Raw genomic sequence first — 13,972 nt, forward strand, 5'->3', positions numbered from 1 at the left:
GAATCCCCGAGTCCCCCAAGTGGTCCGAAATGGTCCCGGTGTTCAGCAAAGCGTTCCCTCTCAACATTCAGTAAGTATTAAGTAATGATAAAGAAGAAAGAGTCAGTCGAATTGATTTGTACCGAATAAAGCCAGGAACAGCATGGCACTGACTGGCCACACACTCGCTTCATATTATTTCCTGTACATCATATTTGTGGTGGTGGCCCCAGTCTGTCTCTCCTTTCCTTTTGTCAGTAATTCTTCTGACAGACTGACTGACTGATTGATTTATTGAACATTTTATTAGAATTAGCCTATAGAATAATCATAGGCTAATGGGTAGCATGGGTACAGCCACAGGCCAATACATATTGCAAAGGGAGGATAAAACCAGAAAAGGCAGAAAGCACTAAGACTTGTTTACATTAGGGTCCTCCATTTTCAATTCATCAAACCATTTAAAGACATACAAATATGCACATCTGTAATAGAATGTCAAATAGAATAATCCAAAAGTAAAACATAGTTAGAAAAAAGGGAATACGTGAACAGTATAGAGAAATAGGGGGAGAGGGGGGGTCGCCCGTAACTTGCCGTTAAGTGCTCTTTGAGAGCGGTTTTGAAGGAGGCTAGGGATTCACATTTCTTAACGGCTGTTGGTAGGGTGTGGTTCCAAATTTTAGTGGCATAGGAGCAAAATTCATTTAACCCTTTATTTGAGCCAAATCTGGGTTGAACATGATTTGTTGACCTCCCTCTGGTGTTGTGATCGTGGACTTATAGTTGACATTTATGAAGTGTTTTGACAGGTACATGGGTGTAGCGAATCTTGTAGACCAGGCCCATTGCTAGTTGTTGTACTACCCTAAGCCATTCCAGCCTATCAAAATAGGCAGGTGGGTTCTGGGAGTACGGCCAAGAAGTAGCCTGACCAGTTTGTTTTGGGAAGTCTGGAGCCTTTTTTTAAGGGCCTTTGAGGTGCTGTGGTACCATGAGGTGCATGCATAGTCAAAGAAACCTTGTTTGAGGGCTCCTGTTAAGGTCTTCAAGGTGTTTTTGTTGACCAGTGGGGAGATCCTGTACAGGAAACTTTCTTTTTTGATTACATTGGTGGCCATTTGATCACAGGAAAGATTTGCCTCCAGGATGGAACCTAGGTAGGTAATTTCATCTTTTCAAGTGATAATATAGAGCGCCGAAGTCCTGACGTCACTCGCTCATCCCCTCGATTCCCCTGGTTCACGGAAGTAATTTCTCTATGGAGAATAACATGGGGTCATCTTAAAATTGTTTCATATAAGCATTGTGGTCCAAAAATAAACAAGCTGTCTCTGCGTTATTGTCAGGGAGGTGTCTGTCAGTCACTCATATATGATACAGTCTGTGTCTAGCAAAAATGTAACTAATTCAGTAGCAGTAACAATAGCGTTTTCTCTCAGTCAGTTGATTCTTCATATCCATATGAGTGATGCCGCTGGGGTGACATGTTTATTTTTCAAACACAGTTATTATATGAGGCGATCTAAAATCCCCCTATGGGGATTACAATGCAAATAATAAGTACATGAACCTGTGGATTTGCGCCCTCTACCGATATTGACGTCAGACTTCGGTGCTCTATTGTCACCCACTTTAACTGAGAAGCCGTCGGCCTTGCTGAGATTACTATTTGATCCAAATGGATTCAGTTTTTCCCAGGTGTACTATTGATTGATTGATTGATTGATTGATTGATTGAAGTATTTATTAACAGTTTGCAGAATGGACGTACATTTCACATGAAAGCACAACTCAATACAAAGTTTGCAGAATGGGTACATAACATTTCGCATGAAAGCACAACTCAAAGGCTAACAAAGGCTGTTACTGTGGACGACACACTGATAAAGCATTACACTTTTTTACAACAGGGTTCACCATTTTCAATTCATCAGAACATTTAGAGACGTACAAATATACACTTCTATATAAAAAGCATGAAATCATGTAAGGAGGTAAAAATGGAAAAAAAAACATATACAGTAAGGGGGTGGGGGGGATTCAGATTTTGCGGGGGCCAGTTTCAAATTGCAGCAGCCCGTAAGTGCCCTTTGAGAGCGGTTTTGAAGGATTCAAGTGATTTGCATGTCTTTAATGGCTGTTGGTAGGGCGTTCCACATTTTGGTGGCATAGGAGCGAAACTAATTTAGTCCCTTGTTTGTGCCGAATCTGGGTTGCACATAGTTTGTTGAATTTCGTTGACATTAAGGAAGTATTTAGACAGGTACATGGGTATCATGGTGGTGTAACAACGATAGGTTGTTATCAGTGAGCCAAGTGCAGATTCTACCGAGTTCAGAGCTGAGGGCCTTTTCAACCTGCAGTGTTTGTTGTTGTCTGAGACCAGCAGTGCCGAGTCATCTGCGAACAGGAACAAATTGCAGTCAATTGGTAGCCCCTATGTGTCTCAGTCTGTCTCCTTGTGTCAGTAATTCTTCTGACAGACCTTATTTGGTGGATTGAATCTTCTTTTATTTTCACCTATTATCCACCACACATTTCCCCCCCTCCCCTCTATTCCCTGAATTCGCATGACGCGCAGCGCAATTATATGGAATGGATACAGATATATAGAGTGGGGACACAGTCTTATTGTATATTTCACAACATGTCTATTTTTGTCTCCACCAGGCCGAAGGCATGGGGAGAGAGTATGTTTTGCACTCCGTCCGTGTGTGTGTGTGTGTGTGTGTGTGTGTGTGTGTGTGTGTGTGTGTGTGTGTGTGTGTGTGTGTGTGTGTGTGTGCGTCCGTCCGTCCTTCCGTCCGTCTGTTACCAGCTAATCTCCGGCACCGTTAACCCGGTCGATGCCAAACTTTGCACACACACTTCTTGGATGCCAACGATGAACCTCTGCCCCACATTTTCCAGAACGGCCTGTTATAGCGCCACCATGAGGCAGCTTTTCACATTTCTTACCTAAAACTGCATCGATCTGCGTGATACGTTGCATGCACACTCCCTAGAGGCCAAGGACAAACCGTTGACCTGCATTTTCCGCATCTGCCTTTTATAGCGCCACCAGGAGGCCGACTTTTGTAAAACACATTTTTTTATATTACTCCTCCAGATTCTGTCCAAAAATCTCACAAATCGTTACACACTATCTCTATGGTCATGTGCTCAAGTCGGATCTGTCCGATATTTCAGATTCCATCCTAATTGGCTATAATTAGCTTTCACAGTTTGCAAGATTTCCCCGTTTTGAACAAAAGCCTCAAATCATGAACGCAGCATGCAATTTACGTGAAATCTTTCACACATTTTCTTACTAGGCTGAGGAATATATCCCACCCTTTTCACATTGGCCTGTTATAGCGCCACCAACAGGTTGATTTTTGCAAAACACATTTTTGGAACAAAATGCCTCAAAAACATGTTTAAATTAATCCTAAACATTTTGCCAAACATCTCACACAGTCCTATCCTCCTGGTGGAGACCTGTGCCCAGAAGGGCACTTTTTCTAGTTTATCCTGTGTCCTACTGTAGTAGGCTATGTAGGCTACTACTCCCCTGGCCTGAACCTATAATATTATTGATGGAAGAAGTTTTCAAGTCAGAGAGATTATGATATTTATTATCTTGAGTGAAAACTTCTTCAATTTACTAGTTTACTTTAATGTCCTTGTTCCTTCATGCTTCTGAGATGAATGATTCCAGTGGAATGAGTGGATTATGATTAGAATGGGCCTGTTGTGTTATTATGACATGACTTAGTGTGGATGTATTGTAGGCTACATGCAAATGTGTCTCTCTACAGTGGCAGGTTTGACTTACCAGCGATTGTAACTGATCATCATTGGCAGCTATTCTTTATCGGTTAATGTCACTGTTTGTTTTGTTTTGCTTATTTCGTTCTACTTGCCTTGCATATACCTTGCCTGTTAATGTTTCTTGCATACTTTTTTTGCCTTGATTTCTGAAGTTTGTCACTATCTTCTCTTTGGCTTCATGCTTCATGCCTACTGTAAATAGAATGTGATTCAGGGTTCAGGTTCAGGTTTATTTGTCATATGTATAGATACAGAGTATAAATACAATGAAAATGATTTTGCTCCGAGCATTCTCAGTCTTACATACACAGGACATAGACAAACATCTATAGTGCAAAGAAAAAGACAAAAACACAAAAAAGTGCAAGTGGGTGACAATACAGTGCAATACAGTTCAAGGTCAGCTGTTCAGCAGCCTGACTGCCTGGGGGAAGAAACTGTTACTGAGACGGGTGGTGCGAGATTTGATGCTCTGGTAGCGTTTTTTGGAATTGGGATTGATAGCAATTGATAGCAACAACATCTCTGAGGTTTACCAGAGATGTTGTTGCTATTCCACCAGGTGGTGCCATATTACATGACTACTTCTCTGGTGTGTTCTAATCTAAGTGACATTAGATTTGTTCATTTACCTGGTCTAAAGTGGGAACAACGCCTTAAGGTATACTATACATCCTTTATACACTCTGAGTCTGTGCATAACTTTAGTCCCTGGATTCTGGGAGGTGCCAGGTGGTATACCTGTTTCCTGTCCCGGTTAATTTCCCCATAATTGTATTTGATTGGCTGATTTCACTGGTTAATTTGATTGATTTGATTGATTGTCAACAGTCTATAAACTGTTGACAAATAAATGTCTTACAATGAACATGTCTATGCTATTAAGACGTATAGCTTTATTAACACATATCATTAATAAGCATCTTATAATAACTTATATGTGCCTTATTAATGTTTTATTATTATTATGTATTATAATGTAACAATAAATGTATATACAATTATTACTATAGCCTTATTAACAAATAAAGTTAATAAACATCATCATCGTCACAATACAGAAATCAATAAAAACTAGTGTGCTCCTTAATTGAAACACTCTGTCTCTGTTCAGGCCGGGTTGCCTACGTGGTCCAGGGCCCACAAACCTTGATGTGAGTCATAGCCAATTAAATAAAAAACATCTGACTGATACATCTTGATGACACAACTGCAGCAATAATGTGTAACAATTTGAGTAGTTATAGTTGCCAAAAGTATGTTTTGAATTAAACGCAAAATGGCTAGTCTGACACAAATGGCCAGGAGTGGCGTCATGATCCAACAAGTTATATTCCTAAATTTAGCCTAAATATGAGGTGGCCTGTTATAGTGCTACCATGAGGCTAGGCTGATTTTGGGGCAGGTTCTTCTACATTGGCCTACTGGGAGTGTGTGTGCAAACTTTAAAATTAACACTGATCGGTCCAATGGTGCTGGAGATTAGCTGCTCACAGACGAACACTCACAGACACTCAGACAGACAGAAACAGCTGGCCTGGCGCAGCCGATAATAATGGAAAAGGGGGTGACAGCAGTGACATTTGAAGCAATTTAAGTAACAAGGATCATACGATCTGGTATCAATAACCATCTGGAGATTCCAACAACAATAAAGCATCACTGTGACATTTCAGTTCAAGTGCAACTTAACATCATCCCAACTCCATGAGTCATCTACCCCAAAGGCTACAAACCACAGAGGGGCAAAAGAAATGCCAGGCAGATGCTGGCATACTGCAGTGCAAGTGCAGCCAATAAAACCAGAGCCAGGTGCACCAAAGTACAAAACACAGACAACACTGGTGATCAGCTCTCTTCTTTATTTCTGTTAGGAGGACTGTAGGCGTTCAGGCAGAATAGACTTGTTAAGCGAAGCTAACGCATAGCGTAAGACAACAACAATCCCAGAGCTAGCCGGAACTGACGGAGGACAATAAAGGTGACTCAGAGAGCAGATGTGGGTTTGCTTCCTTAGACCATGGCTAGAGAGAAGCGAGTGTTTATTTTTACTCATTATATACACGTACACCCAATTGATACATCCGGTTCCGGTTTCAGTATAAAAGCATATATAAATATACATACAGTGACAATGATATATTTATATACACAGACAATTAATGATCATTTCCAATACATCTCAACACCCCCACTTGATCGTGAATTGGTAAAGACAAAAATAAACAACCAAACAATTAAAAAAAAAACTTGAAAAAAAACAAAAAAAAAACCCTGGACTGTGTGTTATTCTCCAAACATAAAACCCTCAAAATTTCTCAATTGACACAGCCTGGCTGGTTTTGTCATAACATCGGCAACCATTTGTTCAGTTGGACAATATTCGAGAATCACTTTACCATCATTGACAGTTGATCTTACAAAGTGGTATCTTATGTCAATATGTTTTGACCTCTGTCTCTGTACAGGATTTGTAGCTAACGCTATTGTACCTTGATTGTCCTCGTAAATCTTTGGCTGCATATAATGAAATTCATCAATACATTGTAACAATTGAATCAAATACAAATACACTCTTGTAGAGTTGTCGCTAAAGCCATGTATTCAGCTTCACAAGTTGAAAGTGCTACGGTGTATTGCTTTTTAGACCTCCATGAAATCAAAGGGCCCTCTGGGTTTAGGCTGACACAATAACCAGTGCTACGTCTGTCACTTGCATCCTCTGCCCAGTTTGCATCACTATATGCTATCAAGCCTAGTTCCTCACATTTCCTATAGCATAAGGATTTTTCCCTGGTTCCCTTCAGATATCTCAGCACATGTTTCACTGTGATCCACTGCTCTTCTGTTGGTTTAGAAAAATATTGTGAAAGTTTTCCCACTACAAAACTCAGATCTGGCCTGGTACAAGTAGTCAAGTATATTAGACTACCCACAACTTCCCTGTACTTTCTCACATCCCCCAATGACTCACTGCTGTCAGTGTAGTTCAATTTTGCCTCACAGGGTGTTGTTCTTGGCTTGCAGTCCTGCATGTCAAATCTAGTCAATATTTTGTCAACATATTTCCTTTGTGACATAGTCACATAATGTTCACCTTGTTCAAAATCAATACCAATGAAATGTTTCAATTTGCCTAAGTCTTTCATTCTGAATTTTGCTGTAAGCATTTCTTTGACATCAATCATCACATTGTCATCACTTGCTGCAATTATTATATCATCGACCCAAAATAAAATGAATACCTTTTGATCCTTCATTTCCCTTGTGTAAACACAATAATCAACTGGGTTCTGAATAAATTGATTTTTAGTTAAAAAATCATGCAACATCTTGTTCCAATTTCTCCCTGATTGTTTTAAACCATACAAAGATTTATTTAGTTTACACACCAGCATGTCCCCATTCTCAGATGTAACTTCATATCCCTCTGGTTGTCTCATGTAAATCTCAAAATCTATTGGTGCATGCAAATAGGCCGTTTTGACGTCCATTTGGTGTAAGATCATATTCTCTTGTGCTGCCTTTTGCATCAATACCCTCACACTAGTCTGGTTTGCCGTTGGTGAAAAAGTCTCTTCATAATCCACACCTGGTTTTTGATTGAAACCTTTGGCTACATAACGTGCCTTGAATTGTTTAGATTCATCTGCATTTGTTTTTAAAGCATACACCCATCTACCCCCCACTATTTCTTTGCCTTCTGGCAGTTTAGTCAGGGTAAACGTGTCATTCATTTTCCTTTAGTGATTCAATTTCCTCATCCATAGCTCTTGCCCATAACTTAGAGTCAGGTGATGCCATTGCCTGCTTTACTGTGTGTGGCACATCACAAATGACTCTATAACAATAATCAAAGGTTATGTCATCTAGGTCATCAGATTTTACTTGACACTCATAATCCTCCAAATACTGAGGTGGTTTCACTTTTCTTCTGGGATATGTTGCACTCTGGCCACTGTCACCTGCCTGAGCACTGACCAAATCATCCATCTCCCCTGCTTCTTGTTCCTGTATCTCACTGGTTTGGCCATCTTCACCTGCCTGAACATTTGCCAAATCACTCATTTCAACAACCACCTCTTGTGTCTCGTTAGTTTCCCTATCTTCAGGGAGGTGGAGGTGTTCTTGTGTCTCGTTAGTTTCCCTATCTTCAGGGAGGTGGTTTACAGTCCTTCCCCCACTGCAATCATCATCCCACTCTGTTTGGGTCTGAATCTCAATGACATTCCTTTGAATGAACTTTACCAATCTGTGCTTATTTACCTTCCCAGTGTCGGGACAAAACACTAAATAGGCTGGGCTATTCTTATCATATCCCACAAATATCCCTTTTTCACATCGTGAATCCAACTTTTACTTATTTTGTTTATATGCATAGCATGGGGACCCAAAAGTTCTCATTCTTGAAAGGTTTGGCCTCTTTCCTGTCAGCATGTAATATGGGGTCTGTCCTACACGCTTATTGAAACATCTATTTCGAATAACAGCAGCCGTCATTACCGCATATGTCCACAATTCCCTTGGTAATTTGCACTCAATCAGCATACATCTGGCCATCTCAAACAGCGTTCGCCAATTTCTTTCAGCTGTCCCATTCTGATGGGGTGAGTATGGAGCTGAGGTCTCATGTCTAATGGACTTTCCGCTTAACAATGCCTGAAAGTTACCAGAAGTATACTCAGTACCATTATCCGAACGAATACACTTAATTTTCCCATAAGGTGAAACATCGGCAATGTACTTCTCTGTAGCTTGGACTGTGTCACTCTTAGATTTCAAGAAATAAACAAAAGTAGCTCCTGAATAGTCGTCAGTAAATGCTAAAGCATATTTGAATCCGTCTTTAGCCGTTGGATCAATTGGTCCAGATAAATCAGTGTGTACAAGTTCTAATGCTGCTTTAGCTCTTTGGTCTGGTTCTCTATTTCGGCTCTGAGCAAATTTACCTTCTATACACACCTCACATGACAACTTGGAAATATCAACCTTGCCTTTAATTTCCATACCATCAGTTACATTCTGCAGTTTTAACACATCTTCATAGTTGCAATGTCCCAGAATCTCATGCCACGTCTTGATGTCATAGCATCCATTACATTCATCAACATCAATACTCTCATCAACAGTGTTTACATAAAACAACCTGTCATGTACCTTAATGTCGAATGTCGTGCCGTCTCTCTGGATGAACTTGTTCTGTCCCTCTTTGAAGATGAATGTGGCTCCATTTAATGTTGCTGCGTTGACTGAGAAAATGTCTTGGGGAAAGGATGGAACATACAGCGCCCCCTTCAGCATCGTTTCCACCTCTCGACCCTTGGTATCTCTCAGGTAAAACACTGCAGTACCTCTCTTCAGCGCTACGCCAGAGGCCCTCACTCCATCAGCCATCTCCAGAACATTCCTCCGTGGCTCGAAATTCTCATCGAAGTTTCGGAACTTCTTCACGTCGGTCACAATATGTGACGTAGCCCCGGTGTCGACCATCAGCCCTCTGCTCAGAGTATTACTCCGACAAAAAGTCTCTGCTTCGGTCTCCCGGCGCCGTCCGAGTCGCGGTTCACCTGGCCCACCTTGAAGGCGAACGCGTGCTCCTCTTCATCCTGCGTCACATTGACGTTGTCTTTCCGTCTTCTTCGTCTGCAGTTGGTATCATTATGTGTTGGACTTCTGCAAAGACTGCACCACTGTCTCTGTTCTTTCTGACCAGCAGCACCTCCGCACTCAAACGATTTGTGCCCTCTCTGGCCGCAGTTATAACAGGACAGTCTCATGTCGTTGTCCTTGCTTCTTAGTCTCATCACGCTGTCATCCCCGGAACTGCTACTGAACCTTTCAGTGATCTCGTAACTCCTCAGTTTGGACTTAAAGTCGGCGAAGGTGATCCTGTCATCACTTTGTGCGATGTGGATGGAAAATGGCTTATAAGATTCTGGCAGCCCCTTCAGAACCATTGCTGTTAGCAAGCCATCACTCAAAGTCTCTTCCGCATTTCTCAGTGCCGTGATAGCTGTTTCTGCTCGTATAATATATGCTGTCATTGTTTCATCTGCAGTTTTCCGGAGCGACGTCAGCTCTGTGTACAAACTGATCACCCTCGGTTTCCCCTTGCCCGCATAGTGATCTTTCAGAATCTGTAACGCCTTTCTTCCGTCATCCGCTGCCTCACGCATAACTAACGACAAACTCGTATCATCGAGCCCTTGAACCAATTCAGCGTAAGCATTTTAATTTTTCTTGTCATCCTCAGCTTCTATTGCTGCGTTTGCAGCGTCTCTTGCTGCGGCTTCCTCCGCATCGAGTATTTCCTTGTCGTCGATATCAGGCTCGTATAGTATGGTGTCTTTCAGCCCTTTCAGCCGGAGGTAGCCGAGAAATTTTACCAACCATAATTCAAAGTTCCTTTCATCTCCGTCAAAGCGAACACGGTTCCACCGGTCGTTGCTGTCTCTTCTACTGGGCTCCATGACCTGTTAAGCGAAGCTAACGCATAGCGTAAGACAACAACAATCCCAGAGCTAGCCGGAACTGACGGAGGACAATAAAGGTGACTCAGAGAGCAGATGTGGGTTTGCTTCCTTAGACCATGGCTCATTACATACACGTACACCCAATTGATACATCCGGTTCCGGTTTCAGTATAAAAGCATATATAAATATACATACAGTGACAATGATATATTTATATACACAGACAATTAATGATCATTTCCAATACATCTCAACAAGACTAATAGTACAACAATAATTCAAGATTAAAATAAGGGTGTAGGATTAGAATGATACAAAATAATCATAAAGCACTACTGTAAGTTTAAATGTATTGTATACACATTTTCAAAATATGCAGCTGTTTGCACATGTGCAAAATATGCAGCTGTATACAGTATACAGTATACACCATATAATACATTTGGAAATATACAATACTACTTAAGAGCTGGGTGTGCAAACCAGATGCTGTTTATGGTTAGTCCAGGGCAGTGTTATAGAGTTTGACAGCAGTGCATGGGCAAAAAGGACCTGGGCGGGCCCTAGAAGCGTAGCGTCCATTGGGCCACTCGGGCACAGGCCCAGCCGCCCAGTCAATTGAGATCTTGCCCAGTCTAGCTTCTGAACCTGAAAGATGTGGGTGAAAAAAAGAAGAAAAACAACAAAAGTTACATTTGGCAGCCCCTCACCACTGTGCATGCAAAGTTCTGTTGAAGCCAATCACAGCAAGCTGTTTGTTGTTTTAAATGCCTCCCCATTATCAAGTCGGCCGGAGTTGCCTCCATAAAGCCACATCGTCTCCAGTACATCAAACTTTCATTTCATTTATTGTTCTCTTAAAATATAGTATAATGTGTAATACAGTATGTTATCTCCATTCCAATCCATCAAGTTATTAGATAAGAACCACCGAAAGCTGCAATGCCTCCTTAGAATGTTCGATTCCTGCTTTTCTTTCCAACTGTTCTTTCATTTTTAAGCTGTTTTCATTCTTGGCATAAGAGAGCATTGTGCAATCTAGAGATGGATTGTATTGTCTCAGATCAAGACAGTGATGTAAATAGGATTTCAATGTAATGACTCCCGGGATGCAGGGATGGTCTTTTAGTAAATGGTCTTATCATAAAATGTCCCTGGGACTCATTCCCAGGGACATTTTATGAGTCCCACTTTAATGACGTTATAGGAGTCATATTTTGCCATTTTTACAAATTGCATTTAACTCCCATTTCATTTTATATGAAATATATTTATAATGTGGTTATATGCATGTAGAAAACAGAAGAATAAATGATTATTATAACTAAAGCTAGCAAAATAAACTAGGATAAAAAACAGTACAGTAGTGCAGTAGTGTATCCCGTGGATGCAGAGGTTGTTTTTATTGCGTCCCTTAACTATAAACTGCGTTCTGGGATGCAAAATGTGCCCTATTTTAATCTCTGTCAAGATCAGTCATATTTTACATATTCCATTCCGATCGACTACAATTGGCTTCCAAAATTTGTGGGAGTGGCTCAATTGGATTGCCTTTGCATGCACACTCACAGTAGGCCAAGGAAGCAACGCCATACTAATCTTTCAAGCGGCAAGCCCACTTCACGTTTTGCCCTATAACACCTATAACCATGGTCGTACAATCAAAATACCCTTTCCACTGGATTCCTATAGGATCATGACGCAACTCTCTATATAGGCTAGGGGACCAGGGGTGCAACCGATCCGATATTATATCGGAATCGGCCTCCGATTCGGCTTAATTAATGTATCGGTATCATTAAGTTGACCAATCAATCTGAACGCGCAGGCATTGACCATTGGTATATGGAGGGAGTGAGGAAGCTGAGACGATTCTTCTGGGACTCTTATACAGTTACTTCACTGTACTTCACTTCTCATGCATTTATCTCTAAAATGTATTGATTTTAAACTGTGCTCCTTTTGAACTTTGAGCACCTGGCCGCCGTCTAGTAGTGGTCTCTGCAAGGCCCTGCAGGCATCTCCTCTTCATGGTGTGTTTTTATCTTCTTCTCTTTCTCAAAACATGGCTGCTGCTCTTGTAAATACACTGTAGCAGAACCACCGTTGTGGGAAGTAGGTATCTACTAAAGTTCAAGGAGTCTGTCTTGTCCGTCTGTTGCATGTTGTTGAAGTGTCATGAGTAATGTTTTTCTTTTGAGACATTGTAGTAAGTGGGGACACCTGCTGGTGGGCTGGCTGCACCGAGACCAAAGTCTGCCACTTAGTGGACTCAAAGAGCTATGTCGAGTTACAATTTACAATTTAGGCATTTAGCAGACGCTCTTAATTCTTACAGTAAACAACAACAAAACATGGTAATACATCAAATACATAAAAAATAGTCATCAAGAAAATCTAATCTAAATTACATACATTGAGCCTTTGCATACAGCCTGTAAGGTCGTCGAGGCGGTATCCGGAGAACTCGCCAGTTTACCAACTTTTAACGATTTAGTGCATTTTAGTTTTACTTCACCTTCATTTAAATTGCATTGAATTGAGAGAGAGAGGATAGTTGTTTAGAGTTAGAGAAAGTAGTTACTAGAGAAAGTAGGAATGCTAAAAGTTTAAACACCAAAGTACAAATGTAATTCAATAGTAAACAATTCCTGAAATGGTAGGCCTACTTATCATTGGTATTCACATACTCACCTTTTTATCATCATCTAGCTGACCATTTAATTGCACAAAATAATTTGATCACTTTGGCATACTACACTGATGAGGACAGCATGTTTGCATAACGATGAAGACATTGATGAAAATGTTTCGCCGTGGAGACTTGCTAAACTGGCGAGTTCTCCGGTATCCATCGAGGCTAGGGCAAGTTGTCTTTAGCTGGCCATTGCACAAATCTTAATATCTGTCTGTATTTTACCTCCAGGCAGCCTGATTAATAGTTGATAATACTGTATGAACAACACACATCAGTCCTATTCAATATTCAATCCATATACCTTCACAACTATCAGAATGAAAATATATGAGACATATGCTGCCTGGATCCAGTCCAGACAGCATATCTCTCATATATTTACGTTACTATGTTTATTTGAATTTACCATTTGACATACAGTAAGACAAACTATTACAATTGTTATGTTAATTCATGGACACGGATGGACACAGACTAATAGGATTCAGCCCCCTATATATTAACTAAAAAAATACATCGCATGGATGCACCTGGGACGTATCTTCAGTGATGTTTCCTGAGGTCAACGGGGTTTCGGGTCTTCCAACATCATACCCCTCACTCAGGCGACCCAGCCGGGGGTTGATCAAATCCCGACTTACGTCCCAGTAGCTACCCTTGATCAGTCCATCAGGGAATGAGCAAGGCCACACAATCCGTTGCTCCGGAACTACTCTGCCAGTACTGGGAGAACCAAAATCTGGCGCGTGGAAGGACTAGGCTCTGTGGGTTGACTCCTGTCCGGGCCCCTCCTACGTCTCACCAGGTCCACTGCTGCTCTCACCAGGCCCAGGACCTGTGCGTTGCACCAGACTCCCAGTACCAGGCACTGCATTCAGGAGTGGTGGATTATAATGGCCCTCCTAAAGGCCTCACCAAGGTTTGTTGGGTTTCCTCCTCACGGAGGACACAGCCTGGGGCGCTAACCCATACTGCTCACCCGGGTGCCGTCTACATTCCGGCTGT

General features: G+C 41.4%; 1 protein-coding gene across 2 annotated transcripts in view; it reads left to right on the forward strand.

The window, feature by feature from the left end:
- Window positions 1-7: 7 nt before the first annotated feature.
- Window positions 8-13,972, forward strand: part of col8a1a (collagen, type VIII, alpha 1a) — a 63,006-nt gene continuing 49,041 nt past the window's right edge. For both annotated transcript variants that reach the window (XM_079518997.1, XM_079518998.1), the window contains exon 1: window positions 8-70. The gene's annotated coding sequence lies outside the window, so the exon portion shown is untranslated. The remainder of the gene's footprint in view (window positions 71-13,972) is intronic.

Source organism: Electrona antarctica (genome assembly GCF_951216825.1).
Source record: "Electrona antarctica genome assembly, chromosome: 13".
Classification (NCBI taxonomy): domain Eukaryota; kingdom Metazoa; phylum Chordata; class Actinopteri; order Myctophiformes; family Myctophidae; genus Electrona; species Electrona antarctica.